Source organism: Camellia sinensis, chromosome 15, assembly GCF_055761805.1.
Source record: "Camellia sinensis isolate YWXY chromosome 15, ASM5576180v1, whole genome shotgun sequence".
In the NCBI taxonomy this organism is placed as follows: Eukaryota; Viridiplantae; Streptophyta; class Magnoliopsida; order Ericales; family Theaceae; genus Camellia; species Camellia sinensis.
Genome location: NC_138975.1, coordinates 142,290,525 through 142,314,233, shown reverse-complemented (window position 1 = coordinate 142,314,233; position 23,709 = coordinate 142,290,525). Strand labels below are relative to the sequence as shown.

The following is a 23,709-nucleotide window of genomic DNA, read 5'->3' as shown; positions in this document are numbered from 1 at the left end:
GTCAATTTTTGTCTTCAGCAATAATTGATCCTCCAACTTCCCATTTGTACAAGAATGACTATATGAGTTAGATTTTTTTTTTTTCTTTCATAGTGATACATGCTCACAATTCTAAATATTATTTTTTTTCTGTTTGTATATCATTATTTATATATATTATGTTTTGCACTTTTCTCTCTCCTGCTTTAAATATTTGTTGATTGAAAGGCAGGTCACATTTCACATATTTTTTTTTTTATTTTTTATTTTTCTTTCTAAATTTATGAACCAAGCACATCATTAAGATTGAAAAAAAAAAAAAAAAAAAAAAGAAAAAAGAGGGAGATTCAGCATACTATATATAGTTGAGCTCCTGGTTGTTTCTTCCATTCCTTTGCTCAGCTCTACTCTATACATATGGCCATGCCAGTGCTTGTTAGTTTAGACAACAAACAATCACAATCCATGAGGATGAGGATGAGGAAGACGTTGAGAGTTGATGCTCTGTTGTTGTTGGGTGTACTTAGTTTGGTCCTGTGCTTGTTGGTATCAATATGTAGTGCAGAGCTTCAGAGATTTGAGCATCCTCCTAGCAAAGGAGATGGGTCTGTTAGTTTTCTAGTCCTTGGTGATTAGGGTAGAAGAGGGGCCTTCAACCAATCTCAAGTTGCTCTTCAGGTGATTTACCCCCTATACCTGCTCTCCTCTTCTCTCATCTTAATCAACAATGTATTGAGAAAATTTACTTGAAAAAGTATTAGATAGTTGAGATTCATTTCAAATATATATCTCACTATACAAAGTTAAATTTCGACCACATATCAATATTCTAGACAAATTTCTAGATAATTTTTTGCATCTTAATTTCACTCCATTTTGTTTGCTTGCTTCCTTCTTTGCTTAACATGTAAGGATTTTGATATTGTGTCTTTAGATAAATATTAAAAAGAAAAAAGAAAAATTATTTATTTTACATAAAAAGTGAGTGTAATGAAGAATGTATAATCTTTTTAGATATTGGGTCTTATTAACTTGTGTCCTCAAAACACAAGTTAAGAAGGCTTAAATATAATATACAATCTTTGTAAACTTCTTAACATTCTTCCATTACATTGACTTTTATACATTTAAAATATTAAATCAAAATCTGTATTGACTAAAATTTCATTTTTGTCTCCGTAATTTTAATTTTATGAATTTAAACTTCACGCATTTAATTTCATTTCAATCTTGTCCCTTTGTAGTAGTTGTTAATCTTTTAGACGGAAAAACAATATATGCAAAATTAGAGAAATTAAATTGAAATTCAAAAGAAATTATAGGAACAATGGTGTAATTTATTAAATTTTCTTTCTTCTGTGAGAATTGTAAACATTTTCACATGAGTTGCACGTGATATTTTTTTATCCAAAATATTAACAACAACTAGTAGATGGACTATATTGAGACGTAATTGAAAATATAAGTTTAAATTAATAAAATTAAAACTATAAAAATCAAAATGAAATGTTGCTCAAATTAAAATAACCAATAGTATAATTTATCAATTTTTAATTCTATAATTTTTCGATGTTATTAATATTTGTCTTAATAAATTTGTTGTTGTTTTGTAGATGGGAGTGGTCGGAGAGAAATTAGGTATTGATTGAGTGGTGATTTAGAGCACTAAATTTGAAGTTCTAAAAACACCACTAATGAGGTGGCAATGTAAAGAAAAAAAAAAAAAAACAAAACAAAAGCTAAACTATCACATCAGTAGTGAGATTCACATAATGCCACATCATTAGTGGTGCATTAGTGGTATGAAGCATTTTTAGTATTGATTTTGTAGTTTCGACCGGTGACAATTTCTATGATAATGGAATGACCGGAGAAAACGACGCCGCATTTGAGGAATCATTTACCAGTCTACACTGCAAACAGCCTCCAAAAGCAGTGGTACAGCGGCAAGTATCATCCAATATTAGTAATTTTTTGGATATTTTTCTTTTTTGTTTTGTAATTTTTAAAATAAAATAATGAAAAGTTTCAAAATTGCCAACATGTCTATATTGTTTTTATTTTTGTGTTAAAACAAGTTTTAAAAATTTAAATAGTATTTTTTGAAAAATAAGCTATTCTAGAAAAAAAAATTGATTCAGAATCGAGCTACTAATGCAGTGGTTAAAATTTAACCTATTAATCGTGAGATTGTGAATTTCAACTTGAGGACAGTCAATTTGTATAAATTATAATCAGTGTGTTTGGTTTGAGTTTTTTAAATTAAGTTTTTTGAAAATTGATTTTTTTGATTTTCGTATTTTTTTGTTTTTAGTAAATATTTTTTAAATTTTAAACATTTTTTTTTTTACTTTTTTAGATACACCTTACTTAGATGTATCTAAAAAGTAAAGAATTTGTGAAAAAATATTTTAAAAAATTAATAAATACATAAAAATACAAAAAATGTATTGAATTCTTGTATTTTTTTTTTATATTTTTGGCATTTAATGAATTTTTAAAAGATTTTTTTTACAATTTTTTTACTTTTTAAGTGTATTTATGTTAGGTGTGTCTAAAAAGTAAAAAAATTGCTTAAAATATTAAAAAAAATCAATAAAAATAAAAAAATATGAAAAATAAGAAAGTAAAATTTTTTAAAAAGTGTTTTTTAAAAAGTGAAAACAAGAAGATGATCTCCTCTACCTAATAGACTCTCTCATAAAATAGGAACTAAACATGTGTAGTTTTCGAATCAGTTTGCTTCTAAAAACGTAAAAGTAAAAATAAAAATAAAAACACAACTAAATATTGTTGGATAATATTTATTGTATTTAAATAAATTAAATTCTGTTGTATACTTAACAATAACTATAATATAAAAGAAATAAAAGAAATGAGAGAAAATGTTTGATTACAAAAATCAAACTATAAATAAAAATAGATTTTATTTTGTTACAAAAATAAAATTAAAATCTGATTTAAATAAAAATAAAACAGAAAAAGAATTAACTTACTTGATTAATTTCTTCGAATAATAATCTGATCAAATCCAGTGTTCGACACTGTGTCCTTAAGACAGATTCGTCCTCTCTACGGTGCTTTCAGAATGTAGACGTCTATCTCCCAAGATGAAATGATCAACAACAAATAAATACAGTACTACAATTTATTTGTACAACGAACACACTAAGTCTGTATGCTATTTCTCACAGAAAAATAATGCAGCAATATGTAAGAATAATAGTAGAATTATTATGGACGAAACTTGTTAATGAAACATCAAATGAGGGCTGTTTATTTATAGGAGAATTTATGGCTGTTGGGTTTGAATTAAACAGGTGCAAAACCTGTTTGAACATGTATGATACCTGTTTAGTTTGAATAAACAGATACAAATCTGTTGGATTCAAATTTGAACAGATAAAAAATCGTAGGGACCTGTTTGAGTGTAGGGAAAAACCGGAACAGTTTAATTCCATAATTAATTTCAATTCTGGACAGTTGGACAGATTTTATTTCAAAAAACAAAATTAAATCAAAATGTTTTTGGCCCAAAAAGATTAGTATTGGGCCGGATAAGCCCAACCCAACCTCACACCACGCAACCGCGCCCAAGCCTAGCCCCAACCCCGCCCGTCTGACCGGACGGACGGATGGCGGCGCGCGTATGGTGATTTTTGGGTCGAATGGGTCTAGCCTATTTTACCCATAACCTCCCTCTCTACAAAACTTGGTTATCCCTTGGGCCACACCCCAAGTTCCAATCCCATGTCTTATAAATCCACTCAAAACTTCCCACCAACTCAATGTGGGACAAGCCACTTTCCAACCTTTAAGGATTTTCCATAAAAACTCTATTTTCATGGAGCACACTTTGGCTTCAATTTCTCATTCACTCGATAATGGTTTTGAGCAACCAAATATATCACGTGAATCACAACGCGGCATAGAATGCGTTACTACTTTGACCCGTGAAAAATGACGCACGGGTCCCACCTAAATGATAGACCAAAGTTAGGAAAAAATCTGTTATATACCTAGATTTTTCCAAATCATTTCCAACAATCCCCACATGAATGGAATTTGATGACAACGGAAATGCAACAATATGCAGACTTTGTCGAAAGAGTATCGAAAATATCTTGCCTTAGGATAGGTAGCTTTCGACCTTGAACCTTCCCTAGTGATAATCCATCGGATTTACTAGCTAACCAATGGATGCGATGCCTTGAATTGTTCATCCGTTTGTGTATGCCAAGACAATAGGTTTCACACAAAATATCTTCTAACACATCGTGGTTCTCACTGTTGTGTTCATTTTGGCCTTGAACGCTCCTGGTTTTCATGAGTGCTTCTAGAGAATGTAGCCTCTTCATTCTCATAGAACCGACCCCAGTTCAACACTCATATAGGTGATTCTTATTGTGAGTATCTCCTTATACTCGTCTTGATATTATGCCTTTAATCAAGATATAAGTAATCATTAAAAGCAAAGCTTATCCTTATACCCCTGCAGACAACACATATTGCAAATATCACTCTCACCATAGGAATGGGTAAGGAATTTTAATCCCTTGGTGATTTCTAGCGAGCCACACATAACTTAGTTGTCTCTTTGAACTTAGTTATTGGGATCTCCAGTCATATAAGTAGGGTTACCATTATGATGACTCTTATGTAATAGGCTTTAATCCCATTCCTTTCGATGAACTATACACTTGCTCTTTTGTTAAATCTTTTGTTAATAGATCCGCAATATTCTCTTTAGATTTTATATAATCTATTGAGATTATTTCATTTGAGAGCAATTGCCTTACAGTATTATGTCGATGATGAATATGCCGTGACTTACCATTATACATATGATTATGTGCCCTGCCTATTGCAGATTGACTATCACAATGAATGTAAATAGCTGGCATAGGTTTTGGCCACATTGGAATGTCTTCTAAAAAGTGACGAAACCATTCTGCTACTTCTCCTGCTTTGTCTAAAGCAATGAACTCGGATTCCATTGTGGATCGTGCGATGCATGTTTATTTCGTGGATTTCCAAGAAACAGCAGCGCCTCCCAAAGTAAAGACATATCCACTTGTGGATTTTGAATCTTTAGTATTTGATATCCAATTTGCATCATAATAACCTTCGAGTACTGCTGGATATCAAGTAAAATTCAAACCATGATCACGGGTGAATCTTTGATATCTAAGAACCTGAATGATCGCCTTCCAATGGTCTTCTTTGGGGTTACTAGTGTACCTACTCAATTTACTGACTGCAAAAGCTATGTCAGGACGAGTACAATTCATTAGGTACATTAGGTTTCCAATGATTTGAGAGTATTTTAACTGAGACACTGCATCACCTTTATTTTTCGATAAATAGAGACTGATGTCTACAGGTGTTCTAGCTACATTCAAATCATCCTTGATAAATTTATCGAGAATTTTCTCAATATAATGAGATTGAGATAATGCATATTCGTCAGATGTTTTAGTAATTTCTATTCCTAATATAACACCTGCGACTCCCATATCTTTCATATCAAATCTTTTGTTAAGCATTTGCTTAGTTGATTTGATCATGTTTTGACTGCTTCCAATGATAAGCATGCCAGCTACATAAAGACAAACTATGGCATATCCTTAGTCAGTGTTTTTAACATAGAAGCATTTGTCACATTCGTTTATCTTAAACCCATTAGTAAGCACTGTATAATCAAATTTTTCATACCACTGCTTAGGTGCTTGTTTTAATCCATAAAGGGATTTTACAAGCCGACAAATTTTCTTTTCCTGCCCCGATACTACAAACCCTTCGGGTTGCTCCATATAGATCTCTTCATTTAGATCACCATTTAAGAAAGTTGTCTTAACATCCATTTGATGTATTTTTAAATTAAACAACGCTACTATAGCAATAAGCATGCGAATGGATGTTATTCTTGTCACAGGGGAATATGTGTCAAAATAGTCCAGACCTTCTTTTTGTCTGTAACCTTTTACTACAAGTCTTGCTTTATACTTGTCTATTGAACCATCTACTTTCATTTTTCTCTTGAATATCCACTTATATCCAAGAGGTTTAGATCCAGGTAGAAGATCCACCAATTCCCAAGTATGATTTTGCATAATGGATTCAATTTCATTATTAACAGCCACTTTCCACAAAGGTGCTTCAGGACCTGTCATTGCTTCCTTAAAGCTTTGAGGTTCATTTTCTAACAGGTATGTCAGAAAATCTGGACCAAAGGATTTTGATGTTCTCGCTCTCTTACTTCGTCTTGGTTCATCATCAGTTAAATCTTGTTGGTTGAGACCATTACTAGTCTCTTGTGTTTGATTGTCATTAGTCTCTTAACTTTGTGTACAATCATAAGTTCTTTTCTGTGAACTTAATTCCTGTCATTTCTTGTAAGGAAAGACATGTTAAAAAAAAATAGCGTTCCTTGACTCTATAATAGTGTTCACATTTATATATGGTATTTCTGATTTATAAGTCAGATACCAATATGCACTACTATTTTGAGCATAACCAATAAACACACAATCTACTATTTTTGGTCCAATCTTAGTCTTTTTAGGACCAAGAACTTCAACTTTTGACAAACACCCTCACACTTTTAAGTATTTGTAGGAAGGTGGTCGACCTTTCCACAATTCATAAGGAGTGCTGTTAGTTTTTTTTGTGGGGTATTCTGTTAAGAACATAATTAGCAGACAATATTGCTTCCCCCCACAAGTTTTGTGGTAAGCCTGAACTTAGTAACATGGCATTCATCATTTCTTTTAGGGTTCTATTCTTCCTTTCAGCAATTCCATTTTGCTGAGGAGAATAGAGTGCTACAGTTTGGTGAATAATGCCATGTTGTGCACAAAATTCATTTAATGGTGTATCATATTCACCACCCCCATCACTTCTATCCATTTTAATGGTTTTACCAAGTTGGTTTTCAACTTCTGTTTTGTAGAATTTAAACATTTCTAAGGCTTCATCTTTACTTCTAAGTAAATAAACATAACAATATCTTGTGCAATCATCGATAAATGTTATGAAATACTTTTTGCCTCCTCTAGTTTGAACAAATTTAAGATCACATACATCTGTATGAATTAATTCTAGAGTTTCGGTTTTCCTTTCAACCAATTTAAATGGAGTCTTAATTAATTTCGCTTCTATACAAACTTCACATTTATGATTATGATCAATTTCAAACTTTGGTATATAATCTAAACCAATTAATATAAGTAAAGCATCATAATTTACATGTCCTAATCTACCATGCCATAAATTCGACTCGAGAATATAAGCAAAAGATATGTTATTCTTATTAATAGCAAATTTTGGTACAACTGTCATTACATTTAGTTTGAAGATACCATCACTCATGTATCCCTTACCAACATACATGCCACTATTTGTTAATACAAATTTATCAGACTCAAAGACAAGCCTAAAACCATTTTTACTTAACAAAGAACCAGAAACTAAATTCTTCCGGATGTCAGGTACATGCAGTACGTTGTTGAGGGTCAGTTTTTTCCCTGATGTCATCTTCAAGATCACTTTCCCTTGTCCAGCCACAGTAGAAGTAGAAGAATTTCCCATGAAAAGTTGTTCACCATTTGCAGCCTCATTGTAGGTAGTGAACATCTTCTTGTCTGCACAAATATGACGAGTTGCCCCAGTGTCAATCCACCATTCCTTGGGATTTCCAACCAAATTAGCCTCAGACACCACAGCAGAGAGGTTGATGTCATTCACCCTGTCAGAGATGTAATCTAGTTCAGTTACATTGGCCTGATTGGTAGTCTTCTTGCTTGTACTTCTGCGATCCTTCTTAGGGCGGCGGCAGTCAGAAGCTCGATGTCTAATCTTGCCACAGTTATAGCATTTTCCTTTGAACTTCTTGTTGCCATTGTTGTCGCCTTGTTTAGGACCATCTCTAGTAAACTTCCTCTTTTTGTTATGTGGTTTGAGAACTTGTTCAACCACTTTAGCCTTGGACTCAATGGGATTTTTTCCATTCATCTTTTCAGCCTTTTGGTTATCTTCCTCAATTCTCAATCTTACGATCAATTCATCCATGGTCATCTCCTTGCGTTTATGTTTTAAATAATTTTTGAAATCTTTCCAAGCCGGTGGTAACTTTTCCACTAGAGTAGTGACTTGGAAAGACTCACTAAGGGACATACCTTCTGAATGAATATCATGCAAAATTATTTGAAAATTTTGAACTTGAAAAATTATCGTTTGGGAGTCTACCATAACAAAGTCCAGAAATTTACCGACAACAATTTTTTTCGTGCCGGCATCCTCTGCCTTGTATTTCTTCTCCAAAGAATCCCACAATCCTTTTGCTGACTTCAAAGGACTGTAAACATTATACAACATGTTGTCAAGGCCATTGAGGATGTAGTTTCTGCATAGGAAATCTGAATGTTTCTAAGCATCTACAGCGGCAACAACTTGCCGATCACTTTCACCCTCTTTAAGTGCTGGAGTCTCTTCATGGAGAAACCGGGCCAAATTTAGAGTTGTAAGATAGAAAAACATCTTCTGCTACCATCTCTTAAACTTAGTACAGTTAAATTTTTTCGATTTTTCTCCATGATTTATTGGTACATGAACATGGTTCTAGATAGGGACCGATGTTGGTGTAACAATTGGAGTACCACTTCCAGTTGCAGTAGCCATAATATCTGATTACAAAAATCAGAAAAACAAACCACAAATTATTTTTCTAGTTACTAAAACCAGAAAATAAATTATAACACAAAATAATTTTATTTTCCTTGTTACTAAAACCAGAAAAATAAAATATCACAATAATTTTCTATAACACAAAATAATATTCTGCAATTGTTAATGACACTAGTATATTACTACTAGTTGTCAAAGAAAACAGACAGTATATTACTATTATCTGTCAAATAGTTTATAAATACTATTTGTATTTTCCAACCAGAATATTACTTTGTGAAACACAGAAAATTAAATACAATAAAGATACACAAAATTAATCTGTTTTAAGATTGTTGGACAATCTTTATTATATTTAAATAAATTAAATTATGTTGTGTACTTAACAACAACTAGAATATAAAAGAAATAAAGGAAATGAGACAAAATGTTTGATTACAAAAATCAAACTAGAAATAAAAATAAATAAATAAAAACAGATTTTGTGTTGTTACAAAAACAGATTTTGTGTTGTTACAAAAACAAAATTAAAATCTAATTTAAATAAAAATAAATCAGAAAAAGAATTAACTTACTTGATTAATTTCTTTGAATAATAATCTGATCAAGTCCAGTATTCGACACTGTGTCCTTAAGACAGATTCGTCCTCTCCGCGGTGCTTTCAAAATGTGGGCGTCTATCTCCCAGGATGAAATGATCAACAACAAATAAATACAGTACTACAATTTATTTGTACAACGAACACACTAAGTGAATATACTCTTTCTCACAGAAAAATAATGCAACAATATGTAAGAATAATAGTAGAATTATTATGGACGAAAATTGTTAATGAAACATCAAATGAGGGTTGTCTATTTATAGGAGAATTTATGGCTGTTGGGTTTGAATTAAACAGGTACAAAACCTGTTTGAACAGGTATGATACCTGTTCAGTTTGAATAAACAGATACAAATCTGTTGGATTCAAATTTGAACAGATAAAAAACTATACGGACTTGTTTGGGTGTAGGAAAAAATCGGAACAGTTTAATTCCAGAATTAATTTCAATTCTGGACAGTTGGACATATTTTATTTCAAAAAGTAAAATTAAATCCAAATGTTTTTGGCCCAAAAAGATTGGTATTGGGCCGGACAAGCCCAACCCAATCTCACACCACGCACCCGCGCCCAAGCCCATCCCCAGCCCCGCCAGCCAGATTGGATGGACAGCGGCGCGTGCGTGTGTGGTGATTTTTAGGTCCAATGGGTTTAGCCCATAACCTCCCTCTCTACAAAACTTGGGTACCCCTTGGGACACACCGCAACTTCCAATCCCATGCCTTATAAATCCACTCAAAACTTCCTACCAAATCAATTAACCTTTAAGGATTTTCCACAAAAACTCCATTTTCATGGAGTACACTTTGACTTCAATTTCCCATTCACTCGATAATGGTTTTGAGCAACCAAATATACCACGTGAATCACAATGCGGCATAGAACGCATTACTACTTTGACCTGCGAAAAATGACGCACGGGTCCCACCTAAATAATAGACCAAAGTTAGGAAAAAAATCTGTTATATACCCAGATTTTTCCAAACCATTTCCAACAAACATGTCTTAGTAGTGAGTTTTATTTATTGTTTTTTTCATTGGTTTCTTGATAAAATATATATTTGAGTGGTGCTACATCTCCCAATACATCACCCCTATTTTAACTTTTAATGAGGCGGAAGAGAAAGAGAATAGAAAGAGGAGGAATGAAGAGTGTAGATCCCTTCCTTCACGGTATTCATTTCACATCATTGGGGATGGATTGAGGGTGCTCAATTAGAGTTCCCAATCATTTTTCTATATATGTTTATTGTTGGAAAATTGGTTTTATATAGGTGGGCCGATTTTGAGCCCAACATTGAGTGGGGTCCACACATCTTTTGGGGTGGGTCCAAAGAGGTGACATGTTCCTTGCCGCATAGCAAGTCACACGGTGAAGACGGTTTGTCAAAACCATTTATAAGTGAATCGGAACTTGACGTTGTTTTTGGGTTCGTAAAATGGACCTTTAAAGAAGTAAAATGTGGGTTTCCTTGAAATGGTTATCCCACATTGGAAACTTAAGAGAACTTATATGTGTATATAAGTTCTCGGTAAGGGTGCAACTCGGGTAGGTTCGGCCGGGTTGGGGGTTTGCCCAAGCCCAGCCTGAATTGTATTTGGCAGTGCCCAAGCCCGACCATTAACCCCAGCATGGCTGCCCAAGCTTGGACCAAGCTTTATAATTTGAACTCGGGTTAGCCCGAATTGCTCGAAATTCACAAGTCCAGGTGAATCTGCTTCCACAAAATAACAAAAGAGAGCTCTGCCATGTTCAGCATCTGTAACTATGTAACCTGAGTACTGCTAAAAGGAAATATTGTCAGGTTGACCTGGGAGTGACCTGATTAACCCTTCACCACCACCCAAACAACATCTTAATCTTGATGAAAACAACACCACCCAAGAGATCACACTAGTATAGACTAAAAACCACTGGAACTGAATCATTTTCCACTTACCCAAACAGAAACTTTCAAAATCTGGTGCATAAATGCTAGACATGCTATAATCAATAGATTTCAAATCTGGTGGCGTCGTCGTTGTTAGTCGAAACTTATCTCCGCCGTTCTTCAAAGTTCAACTCTCCTGAACAAATAAAGTGAGTCTGAGAGAGAGATAAGGTAGGCTTTTCTTTTTAGATTTAATCTAATGGTCCACATAAAAGATGCTAATCCAAGGATGAAAGACCAGCCAAAAAAAAATAAAAAATAAAAATTAAGGACAACTATTTAATTTAATTTATACATATATTATACAATTTATATAATATATCAAATCCAATTTGGGTTCGGGTTGCTCGGGTTGGCCACTGATTCTGTCCAGGCCCGGCCCGAATGACAATTCAGGCATAAAAAATCTGCCCCGGCCGGTCCAGATTACAAGATATAGTTACCCAAGCCCTAAAAAAACTCGAGCTGGGCACGGGTTGCTTGGGTTGAGCTCGTCCAAGTTGCACTCCTAGTTCTAGGTGGTAACACTTGGGTTAAGCCTCAAGGGGCACCCCAAGTTTGTAGAAGAGAGGAATTATGGACAAAGTAAACCTTAGCCCAAAGCACCACACGCGAGCGTCGTTGCCGTCCGGGCGGGGGTGTGGGTCGGGTCGGTCCTAATATTAATTTTTTGGACAAAATTATTGCGGGAAATTAATTTCAAATTTGAATTTAAATTTTCTGTCCAAAAATGTGCCATTTCCAGTCCACAACAGATTCAAATTCAAACTGTTTACAGGTTTTAAACTACTCGGACAGATCCAAACCGCTGGGCAGTTATTTGTCCAAAACTGCCAGCAGATTTGTTGCAGTTGGAAGCAGTTATCTGTTTGAATTTTGAATTATATCTGTTCAAACAGTTTCAGACCTGTTCGGTTCTAGACAGCACCTGTTCGGACAGATCTGTATGCCTATAAATACCAGCCATTTCAGTAGTCTTTTGCATCAAAAAACAGTCTGAAAAATTCTTTTTTCTTACTGTCCCATTTTGCACCTTTGCATAAATTATTCTTTATATTATTTTAGGGAAAAATTAAAGAGAGTATAGAACATAAGATTTTTGTTCGCCGTACAAATTGTTTGGAGTGCTACTATAATTTGTGAGGATCATTGTATCCTGAGAGATAGACGTCGTTTTTCCGTAGGCACCGTAGCGGGGCGAATCTATCTTAAGGACAGAATGCCACACACTCGACTTGATCTTTTAATTATTTATTCGGTTCGGTAAAATAAATTCGGTACGTAATTTATTTTTTATTTGTTTGATTTGTTTCAAATTATTTATTCTACGTAGAAGATTGTTCCAACAATCTTAAGACAGATCCGAATTATTCTGTTTATGCTGAATTTTTCGTTTGTTTCCTTTTCTCTTTCTTCTTATTACAGAAATTATTTTCTGTGATTTAACAAAGTAATATTTGGTTGGAAAACAAATAGTAATAATATACTGTTTGACAGATACTAGTAATATACTGTCTTTTTTCTTTGACAACTAGTAGTAATATACCGGTTCATTAACAGTTTAGGATATTTATTTGTGAAATTTTGTCAGGAATTAATTTTGATTTTCAGAAAATATTTCTGAGTGTTCATTAATTATTATTTTAATTACTTTGATTAATTGTGTATGTAAAGTTTAAGGTTTTTAAATAATTGATTGATTTTAATTACTTTGATTAGTTGTGTATGTAAGGTTTAGGATTTTAAGATGATTGATTGATTTTAATTATTTTTGTTAGTTGTGTATACAAGGTTTAGGGTTTTTTCTTATATGCATTTATTTTATGGTTGTAATCACACTCATGATTATAAAAAATTAAAATAAACTTAGAATCCATAGATATTGGTTAGAGGATGGATTGATTCGTTATTTTTATTTATTTATTTTTATTTGATGTTGGAATGATTTTGTATTTGCATGTAGATGATGGATTGATTTTAATTATTTTGATTAGTTATGTATGCCATGTTTAGGATTTTTATATAGATTTATTTTATCGTTGTAATTACACTCATGGTCATATGAAATTAAAATTAATTAAGAACCTATAGATAAATTCCTTATACTCCACCATGACTCCATGGATTGTTGTTTTATTTGAGTGATGGTGAGAAAGAGTCTATAAAAAAAAAGTGAGGATTATGAGATTTATTTGAATGCCTTAGGCTCGGCATTGTTATGTTTATTCTCATGTGTGAGATGTTGTGTATATATATATTGTTGCCTCGTTCTCATGAGTAGACGAGTGCTTTGATTTGCGCGCGTACGTATATGCTAACCATCCGGGGAGTGTGAGTCAAACTTGGGACGATATTCCCGTGCAAGTTTGGCTTCGGAGCGGTGTTAGGTATACGGGAGGCACATGGGATATATGTGTAGGCTGGAAGGGGAGAGCCGAAGTGGTGGAGTTAAGGTACAAAGAATTTTATTATGAATTTATTAGTATAGTGTGAATGGTACTGATATGTACATGATAAAAAAATAGTAAACGATCTTGATAAATTATGAAATTTGAGCAGAGGCATATATACGTGATTCTAGACAACTTTTGCGTTTTAGCTTTTTATTAAAAAGATCGATTAGAGCTTATAATCGGATGATCTTGATTATTGTCGGTTTGATTCATTTTAGCAAGGCAGATTTTAGAGGCTGTTTTAACCCACGAAACGAGCTCATTTTTATTGGTTTCTTGTAAACCGAAGTAAAACATTATTTTGCACACTTTTCGTGTTTTGAACTTTTTCGAAAAAAATCATCTTAGGGAATTTTTTATTCACTTTCAGCTTCAGATTTTTATATTGAATTCCGTCTAGATTTGTATATCAAGTTTTTCTCTTAACCTTTTCAGTTTCTGTTAAATTCGTTCGTGTTGTCTTTTAGGAAATTTGATTCTGTACAACTTTCGTTCTTTGAGTTTTGGTCAATTCAAATTATTTAAGCAAGAAACGGTGCATTTTTATATTTCTTCAGTAAATTACTTATGATTAAATCATACTAACTTTATTTTTTTGCAGGATGGTGAGTCTTACTAACTTTTTATGCAGGGCTGACCCACCATATTTCTATTTCTATTTTGTTTATTTTATAATCAATTTATATTTCATTGTGTACGGACAAGAAACTAAATGCCACCGTATCTCGGGAAATTACCCATTCGTCTCGGTGCGGTTAGAACTACTTGTCTTGTCCCGTAACAAGAGTTAAATGTATTTTTGTTTGTGTCTGGTAGACACGTGTGTATTAAATCTTGTACTCATACCAGTATACCTGTATACTGACCCGTTTTGTCTCTTGGCAACTTGGGCGCGTTTTGTTTGAGCGCAGCTGAGCTTCCTTTGCAGAATTAGTTGAGGCTACGGTGGTGACGAGAAGTAATTATAGTTTTTGGGCATATCTCTTGGATTTCTTTTGTTTTTTTGAGCTTAGGATTTTTAGTAGTTCATGTATTTATTATTATTTTTTTATGACTTTAGTATTGGAATAATTTGGCATGGTTTGTAACCGTACTTTATTTAAGTTGTTTTAGCTAGTTGTTGCTACTTTAATGTTGAAGGTATTTGATAGTTATAAAATTATGGTAGATGCTTTGGTTGGCGTTTAGTTTTTGTTTCACCCCTAAGATTTGGATGATGGAATATTATTGGGGTTTAGTCCTAATTTAATATTTAGTTGTCCGAATTTTGGGGCGTGACAAGTAATATACTGGTTCATTAACAATTTAGGATATTTATTTGTGAAATTTTGTCAGGAATTAATTTTGATTTTCAGAAAATATTTTTGAGTGTTCATTAATTAAAATTTTGTTTCAGTATTTTAATTATTGAAGTGTTACAGAAATTTAATTTTCTGTGTGGAATTAATTTGGTTAAATAAAAATTTATTTTATTTTCAAATTAATGGAAAAATAAAAGTTACAATTCTTGTTTATTTTATTTTTTATAGAATTCAATTCTGTGGTTTTGGTTTTAATTTTCTGTGTAGTATAAAATTCTAATTATACTTTTGTTTTATAATTTAGAATTCAAGGCTATAGAAACTGGTCAAACTAATGTTCAAACCAGTACTGGTATGGTGGCTGCAATTGTGCCAACCACTTCTTATGTTGGGATTATGCCAGTGAATCATGATAAAAAGCCAAAGAAGTTCTTAAGAACTGATTTTTGCAAAGGCAACGGAAAATCAAGCAAGAAGCCTGCTTAAGCCAATATGACCGAAGTGGATAAAATTTCCAATGGTGTAGATGTCATAAATCTTTCTGCAGTTATTTTCGAGGCAAACCTTGTCAGAAATCCTAAAGAATGGTGGGTGGACACTAGTGCTACTCGTCATATTTGTGCTGACAAAAAGATGTTCACAGCTTATTCTATAGTGGACAATGGTGAACAAATTTTTATAGGCAACTCTTCGACTTCTAAAGTTGAAGGACAGTGAATATTATTTTGAAGATGACATCTGGAAAGGAACTCACTCTTAACAATGTACTGCATGTATCGGATATTCGCAAGAATGTTGTTTCCTGATCTTTGTTGAGTAAAATGGGTTTAGGCTAGTTTTTGAAAGTGACAAGTTTGTACTTACCAAAAACTGGATGTATGTAGGCAAAAGGTTACATGTCTAATGCCTTTTCAAAATGAATGTAATGACTGTTGTACCCTCTGTTATTAATAAAAATACATCTTCTTCTTACTTGCTTGAGTCTTCAAATTTATGGCATGGTAGACTTGGACATGTTAATTATGGATCTTTGCGTAGATTAATTAATATGGAATGTTTACCTAAATTTGACATTGATTTAAATCATATATGTGAAATTTGCATTGATGCAAAATTATCCAAAATTCCTTTTCATTCAATTGAAAGAAGTACGGAACCACTTGAATTAATTCATAGTGATATTTGTGATTTTAAATCAATTCAAACTAGAGGTGGGAAAAAGTATTTTATCACTTTTATAGATGACTATACTAGATATAGTTATGTTTATTTAATTCGAATCAAGGATGAAGCTTTTGAAACTTTCATTCAATTCAAGAATGAAGTTGAAAATCAACTTGGTAAGAAAATTAAGAAACTTAGAAGTGATAGAAGTGGTGAATATGAATCACCTTTTGGTGAATTTTGTAAAGAATATGGAATAATTCATCAAACCATCGCTCTTTACTCACCTCAGCAAAATGGAATTGCTGAAAGGAAAAATAGAACTTTAAAAGAAATAATGAATGTCATGTTAATAAGTTTTGGATTACCTTAGAACTTGTGAGGGGAAGTAATACTTTTTGCTAATTATATACTTAATAAAGTACTCCGAAAGAAAGTGAATCAAACACCTTATGAATTGTGGCATGGGAGAGTACCATCTTACAAATACTTAAAAGTATGGGAGTGTTTGGCTAAAGTGGTTATTTCTAGTCCTAAAAAGACTAAGATATGTCATAAAACAGTTGATTGTATTTTCATTAGTTATACCAAGAATAGTAATGCATATCGGTTTTTGATTCATAAGTCAAAACATTCTGAAATACATGTAAATACTATTATTGAATCTCAGAATGCGTCTTTCTTTGAACATGTGTTTCCAAATAAGACTGGACAACAGACTAGTAATAATAAAATATCTTTTGATACTATTACTAGTCATGATCAAGAACAAGAGCAAGAGATAGATCAAATTGATGAAAAGGAACCTAGACGTAGTAAACGTGCTAGAACCTCAAATTCTTTTGATCCAGATTTCCTAACATTTTTGTTAGAAAATGAGCTTTTAACTTTTAAAAAGGCTATGTCTAGTCCTGAAGCTCTTTTATAGAAAAAAGCTGTAAATAGTGAAGTTGAATCCATCCTGCAAAATCACACTTGGGAATTGGTGGATGTGTCACCAGGTTGTAAACCTCTTGGATACAAATGGATTTTCAAAGGAAAAATGAAAGCGGATGGATCAATTGACAAATACAAGACAAGACTTGTGGTCAAAAGTTTTAGACAAAAAGAAGGTCTTGATTACTTTGACACATACTCACCGGTTACTAGAATAACATCCATTAGAATGCTAATTGCTATTACATCTTTGTACAATCTAGAAATTCATCAAATGGATGTGAAAACCACTTTCTTAAATAGTAAATTAGATGAAGAAATTTACATGGAACAACCAGAAGGATTTTTTGTTCTAGGAAAAGAAAAGAAAGTGTGTAAATTGGTTAAATCATTATATGGTTTAAAACAAGCGCCAAAGCAATGGCATGAGAAATTTGACAAAGAAATGATGTCAAATGGATCCAAAATTAATGAATGTGACAAATGTGTTTATATTAAAAACACAAACGAAGGCTATGTTATAGAATGTCTTTATGTGGATGATATGCTCATTATAGGTAATAATAATGACATGATCAAAACTACCAAGAAAATGTTAAATAAACATTTTGACATGAAGGACATGGGGATTATTGATATAATACTTGGTATGAAAATTACCAAAACATCAGAAAGTAATGCTTTGTTACAATCTCATTACATTGAGAAAATACTTGACAAATTTAGCAAAGATGATGATCATCTTGCTAAAACACATGTGGATGTTAATTTGTTTCTTTCTAAGAATGAACATGAAAATATTTCTCAATTAGAGTATGCCCAAATTATTGGAAGCTTAATGTACTTGATGAACTGTCCTCGCTCGGACATAGCTTATGCAATAAGTAAATTAAGTAGATATACGAGTAGTCCGGGAGTAGAACACTAAAAATTAATTATAAGGGTTCTAAGATATCTCCGATTTACTCGTAACATTGGACTTAATTGTACTAGATATCCAGCAGTACTTGAAGGATACTGTGATGCAAATTGGATATCGGATACTAGAGACTAAAAATCCACCAGTGGACATGTCTTTACATTTGGTGGTGCGACTCTATCTTGGAAATCTTCTAAACAGACTTGCATTGCTAGGTCTATTATAGAATCATAATTCATAACTTCAGAAAAAGCTGGGGAAGAGGCAGAATGGCTTTGCCACTTACTTGAAAATATTCCTATGTAGCCAAAATTGGTGCCTGCTATATGCATACATTGTGACTGTCAATCAGCAATGGGTAGAGTATAGAGTCACATGTATAACGGTAAATCACGACACATTCGTCATTGACATAACACCGTGAGACAACTACTCTTTAATAGAATTATTTCCATTGAATATGTGAAGTTTAAAGACAATATAGCAGATCCACTAACTAAAGGGTTAGCAAGAGAGTTAGTTGAAAATTCATCGCGGGAAATAGGACTTAAGCCTATTAAATAAGAGTTACCACAACAAAAATCCAACCTAGTTGACTGGAGATCCCAAGATCTAGGTTCAAAAGGACAACCGAGTTGTGTATGACTCATAAGGATCACTGGAGACTCAAACTCCTACCCATTTCTATGATGAAATAGTGATGTCTGCATCGTTTTAGATTAAGTAATTCTTTTAATGATTCTTATATCTAGGTATACCTAGTGGAGTATGGTAAGATGCTCTTCATAAGAATCACCTATATGAGTGTGAACTGGGCCGGTTCTATGAGATTTGTGACGGGTTACAAGTCTCTAAGAGCACTCATGAAAGACCAGGTTATTCAGGGCCAAAATGAACACAATAGTGAGAAATAAACTGTGACTGGTAATATACTGTGTGAGTTTTATTGTCTTGGTTTACACAAACAGCTGAACAGTTCAAGACATCATGTTCATTGGTTAGCTAGTAAATCCGATAGTGTCTCACAAGGGAAGGTTCAAAACCAAAAGCTACCTATCATTTGCAGAATATTTCTAATTTCTGTACTCTCTGTAACTAGATCATGTTGTTGCATTTTCTCTCCGTCAAATTCGATTCACATGGGGGATTATTGGAAAATTAGTTTTATATAGGCTTATTTTGGGCTGACTTTGAGCCCAAAATTGAGTGGGGTCCACACACGTCTTTTGAGGTGGGTTCGAAGAGGTGACATGTTCTTTGCTGCGTAGCAAGTCACACGGTGAAGACAGTTCGTCAAAACTATTTATGAGTGAATGGGAACTTAACGTCATTTTCAGGTTTGTGGAATGGACATTTAAAGAAGTAAAGGGTTTTCTTGAAATGGTTATCTCACATTAGAAACTTAAGAAAACTTATGTGTGTATATAAGTTCCAGGTGACAATACATGGGTTGGGCCCTAAGGGGCACCCCAAGTTTGTAGAAGGGAGGAGTTATGAACAAAGTAAACCTTAGCCCAAACCACCACACGCGTGCACGCCGCTGCCGTCCGTCCGATCGGCCGGCCGAGCTGAGCCGTGCCGGACACAGGTGTGGGTCAGGTCGGTCATAATATTAATTTTTTGGACAAAATTCATTTGAATTTTTTAAAAAATTATTGCGGGAAATTAATTCCAAATTTGAATTTAAATTTTTTGTTCATAAATGTGCCTTTTCCAATCCACAACAGATTTAATTCAAACTGTTTACAGGTTTTAAACTACCTGGACAGATCCAAACTGCTGGGCAGTTATCTGTCCAAAACTGCCAGCAGATCTGTTGCAGTTGGAAGCAGTTATCTGTTTGAATTTTGAATTATATCTGTTCAAACAGTTTCAGACCTGTTCGGTTCTAGACAGCACCTGTTTGGAGATATCTGTATGCTTATAAATACCAGTCATTTCAATAGTCTTTTGCATCAAAAAACAGTCTGAAAATTCATTTTTCTTACTGTCCCATTTTGCTCATTTGCATAAATTATTCTTCATATTATTTTAGAAAAAAATTAAAAAGAGTATAGAACACAAGGTTTTTGTTCGCCGTACAAATTGTTTAGAGTGCTACTACAATTTGTGAAGATCATTATATCCTGGAAGATAAACGCCATTTTTCCGTAAGCACCGTAGCGGGACTAATCTGTCTTAAGGATAGAGTGTCACACACTTGATTTGATCTTTTAATTATTTATTCGGTTCAATAAAATAAATTCGGTACGTAAGTTATTTTTATTTATTTGATTTGTTTCAAATTATTTAGTTTATAGAGAAGATTGTTCCAACATTTATAACTTATATCATCCATGGGACATGCAGTGTTGGACAATCATGATTACAGGGGTGATACAGAAGCACAATTGAAGCCTCTCCCTAGGCAAATTGATAGCAGATGGCTTTGCTTCATTCATTTAATTAATTAATTAATTTACATTACTAATCAAAAGAAAATTAATTAACTCTTAATTTTAGTTTTTTCTTTCTTTCTAGAATTAGCGGAATAATTCTTTGTAGATACTAGCCCGTTTGTTGAAATGTACTTTAGTAATGCCGATAACCATATTTATGATTGGTGAGCCGTGACATCTCCAAAAGTTTACACTGCAAATCTATTGGAGGTACCTTTTTATTACTTTTCACTGTTCCATCTTTTTATTATGGCAAATTAAATTGACTTTCCTTTAAATTTTAAAAAAAAAATTCTATAAAATTTATAGTTTTGTCATAGTTACATTAACTTATTTTACTATAACAGTAAATCTAATTGAACTCATGACAAATTAAGAAGTTAAAAATATTTATTCTTCAATTTTCAATAATTAGTTTTTCAATTTATTTAATTTTTTTTTTATCTTATAAAGTGTAAGTACATGAAAAATACTGACATTACATTTCAAATCTAAAAAATTATGATCAACCCCAACAAATTGCATGATTGTTATTCATATATTGTAAATTCAAATTAAGGCCTAGTTTGGAAAGACTAAATAAGTGTACTTTTTGATTTTTTATGAAATATGTTGGGTTTGGGTTGGGTTTAAAGTAATGTGTTAGAGAGGTGATGTGACTTAAATAAGATGATGTGACTTAAATAGGATAGTGACTTTTTGACTTTTTGTCTTTTTTCAATCATGCCAAACTTGGCCTAAGATTGTATGTATATGTGTTGCTTAGGATTTAGAAATGGAACTGAAGGAATCAAGGGCAAAATGGAAGATAGTGACACTCCTGAACTTGTCAACAGGCTTCTTCCTGAACTTGAAAATACTCTATGGGTAGCTCAAAGTCCCCCCCCCCCCCCCCCCCCCCCTCTTTTATTTTCTTTTGTTTTTGTTTTTGTTTCTCCTTCACTCTCCAATCCGAGAAAGTAGCTCATGAACTTACCATGAAATCATATGGGATAAGTCATTTGGTCTTTTTTTTTTTTTTTTAAACATAAATCATCTGGTCTGTTGGCACATTGTTTTTCTACTGTAGTGTAAGTAGGTTGAGGATTTTTCTGCGCATCAGCTTAGTCAAAAAATAATATTGTACTAATGAGCTCTGATATACAATGGATTCATGTTATCTATTGACATTTATTATTGTATTGGATTTGATCCAATTGACATAATTGTAAGTGCCATAATATGAAAAATACGAATTTTTTTTTATTTAATTTTGTTACCACTACATATAAAAGTATAAGCTCTACATGTATTTATTACTTTAAATCCAATACTTTGGTGTTTAATAATAAGAAAATTTGATTAAAAAAAATTATTTATGTATTTTACATTATTAATTTTTTCACTTAATATATACTCTTAAAAGATCTTTTTGAAGTAATGACATGTAATAAAAGAAATTCACACAAAATCTTTCTACAACTTAATTTAGATTTTTTATTTTATAACAAAACATTCATAGAGATTTTTATTTGTAAAAATTACATTATTACGTCATTTTTATGGTGTTTTTGTACAATATATATATATATATATACAACAAAATATATATATATATATATATTACTCTATGCATTTATTAGAGAAAAATTAATTTATAAAGAAAAATATTATACAAAAAAAAATCCATACAGTAGTGACATTTGTAAAATCATACTCTTCAGGACAAATTTTGAAAAATTATTACACATTAATAAAAAGGTTTATAGTTTTAATTATTGGTTTTTATAATATTTGTCACATTTTTATAATTTTTTTTCCTGATGCCACTTAGGTGTAGTTTTTCCAATAATAAACTATTTTTATCGAGTCTTTTCATTTAAAATAAATAAATACATATTGCTACATCATTTTATATGAATTTACTTTTTTGGGTATAATTTTTGAGTTTATATGACTTGGTGTTCTCGCACCTAGTAAAAATGTATATGTATAAAATTCATATATTGAAATATACTCAGTAAAATAATGTGTGATTCAGATTCAAGTCTTGTATAATAGACCCACATCTTGAATGAAATCGAGCCATACATTTAATATTTTAAATATTTTTTTATATATAAATTCTGTGTCTCTAGCATTGCTGGCTTGCCTCCACAATTGTATACAAACCCGTTCAAACCGCAAAAGAGCAAAATCAATCTCTCTCTATCTCTTGTCCACAAAAACACACATACTAGCTAGATTGAGCTTAGCAATCACTCACCATGGCAAGTTTAATTAAAACTTGCATGTCAATGATTTTTGTGTGGATGGTGTGTTGGGGTCTATGCTTTCATGATCACAACGCTGTAATAATTGGCTTCAAAGTTTTATACATGAAGCAAGCCAATTTCTACATATACAGTTATAATATTATTCAACCAATTTTAGACTTTTTTTTTTAATTTTTTTTATTATAAATATATGACTAATTGATGCGTATATATGACATGATGGGAGTGACCGGAGAGAAGTTACACGTAGACTTTGTAATATCAACAGGTGACAATTTTTTTAATAATGGAATAACTAGCTCTAAAGATCCTGGCTTTGTGGATCCAATTGCCAAAGTCTACACTGCTAGAAGGCTTCAAAAGCCACGGTATAGTGCTATGTTCCTTTTTATCTTCTTTTTCTTCTTCATCTATTTCTTCCATGTTTCATCAATAATAAATTAAAAATATATATACTTATATAGTAGTAAAATGACTTTCATACTAAAAATGAGGTTGAAAGTCACTCATATGAAAAAATCTATTTGATATTAACTTATTGGGTTACAGTAGTATTCAATAAAAATCCTTCATATCAATTATTATTAAGCTAAATGTCGGCCTCTGAAGCACTACTGTTATTTTTATTTAAAAAATGAATTATAAAAGTGAAAATGAAGCTAACTAAGGCCAAGTTTGGCATGTCTTGAAAAAGACAAAAAGTTAAAAAGTCACTATCCTATTTAAGTCACATCATCTTATTTAAGTCACATCACCTCTCTTACACATCACTTCAAACCCAACCCAAATCCAACCCATATTTCATAAAAAGTCAAAAAGTGCACTTCTTTAGATGTTCCCAAACAACCCCTAAGTGACTGATAAAGCACTACTCTTAGCTCTTTTTGTTTAGAAAATGAGTTACAAAATAAAAATGAGATTGACAATGACTATTTGACAAATAACTATTGGATAATGACATAGTGGGCTCACAAGTATTCAATAAAAATTCTCCTTATTATTAAGCCTAAGGTTAGAACAATGCTCTTTTCATTTTATGTTTTATT

The 23,709-nt window shown here is 32.4% G+C and overlaps 1 pseudogene; it reads left to right on the top strand.

Annotated features, from left to right (window-relative positions):
* The first annotated feature begins 316 nt into the window (after positions 1-316).
* LOC114280772 (purple acid phosphatase 17-like) overlaps positions 317-23,709 on the top strand; it is a 55,684-nt pseudogene continuing 32,291 nt past the window's right edge.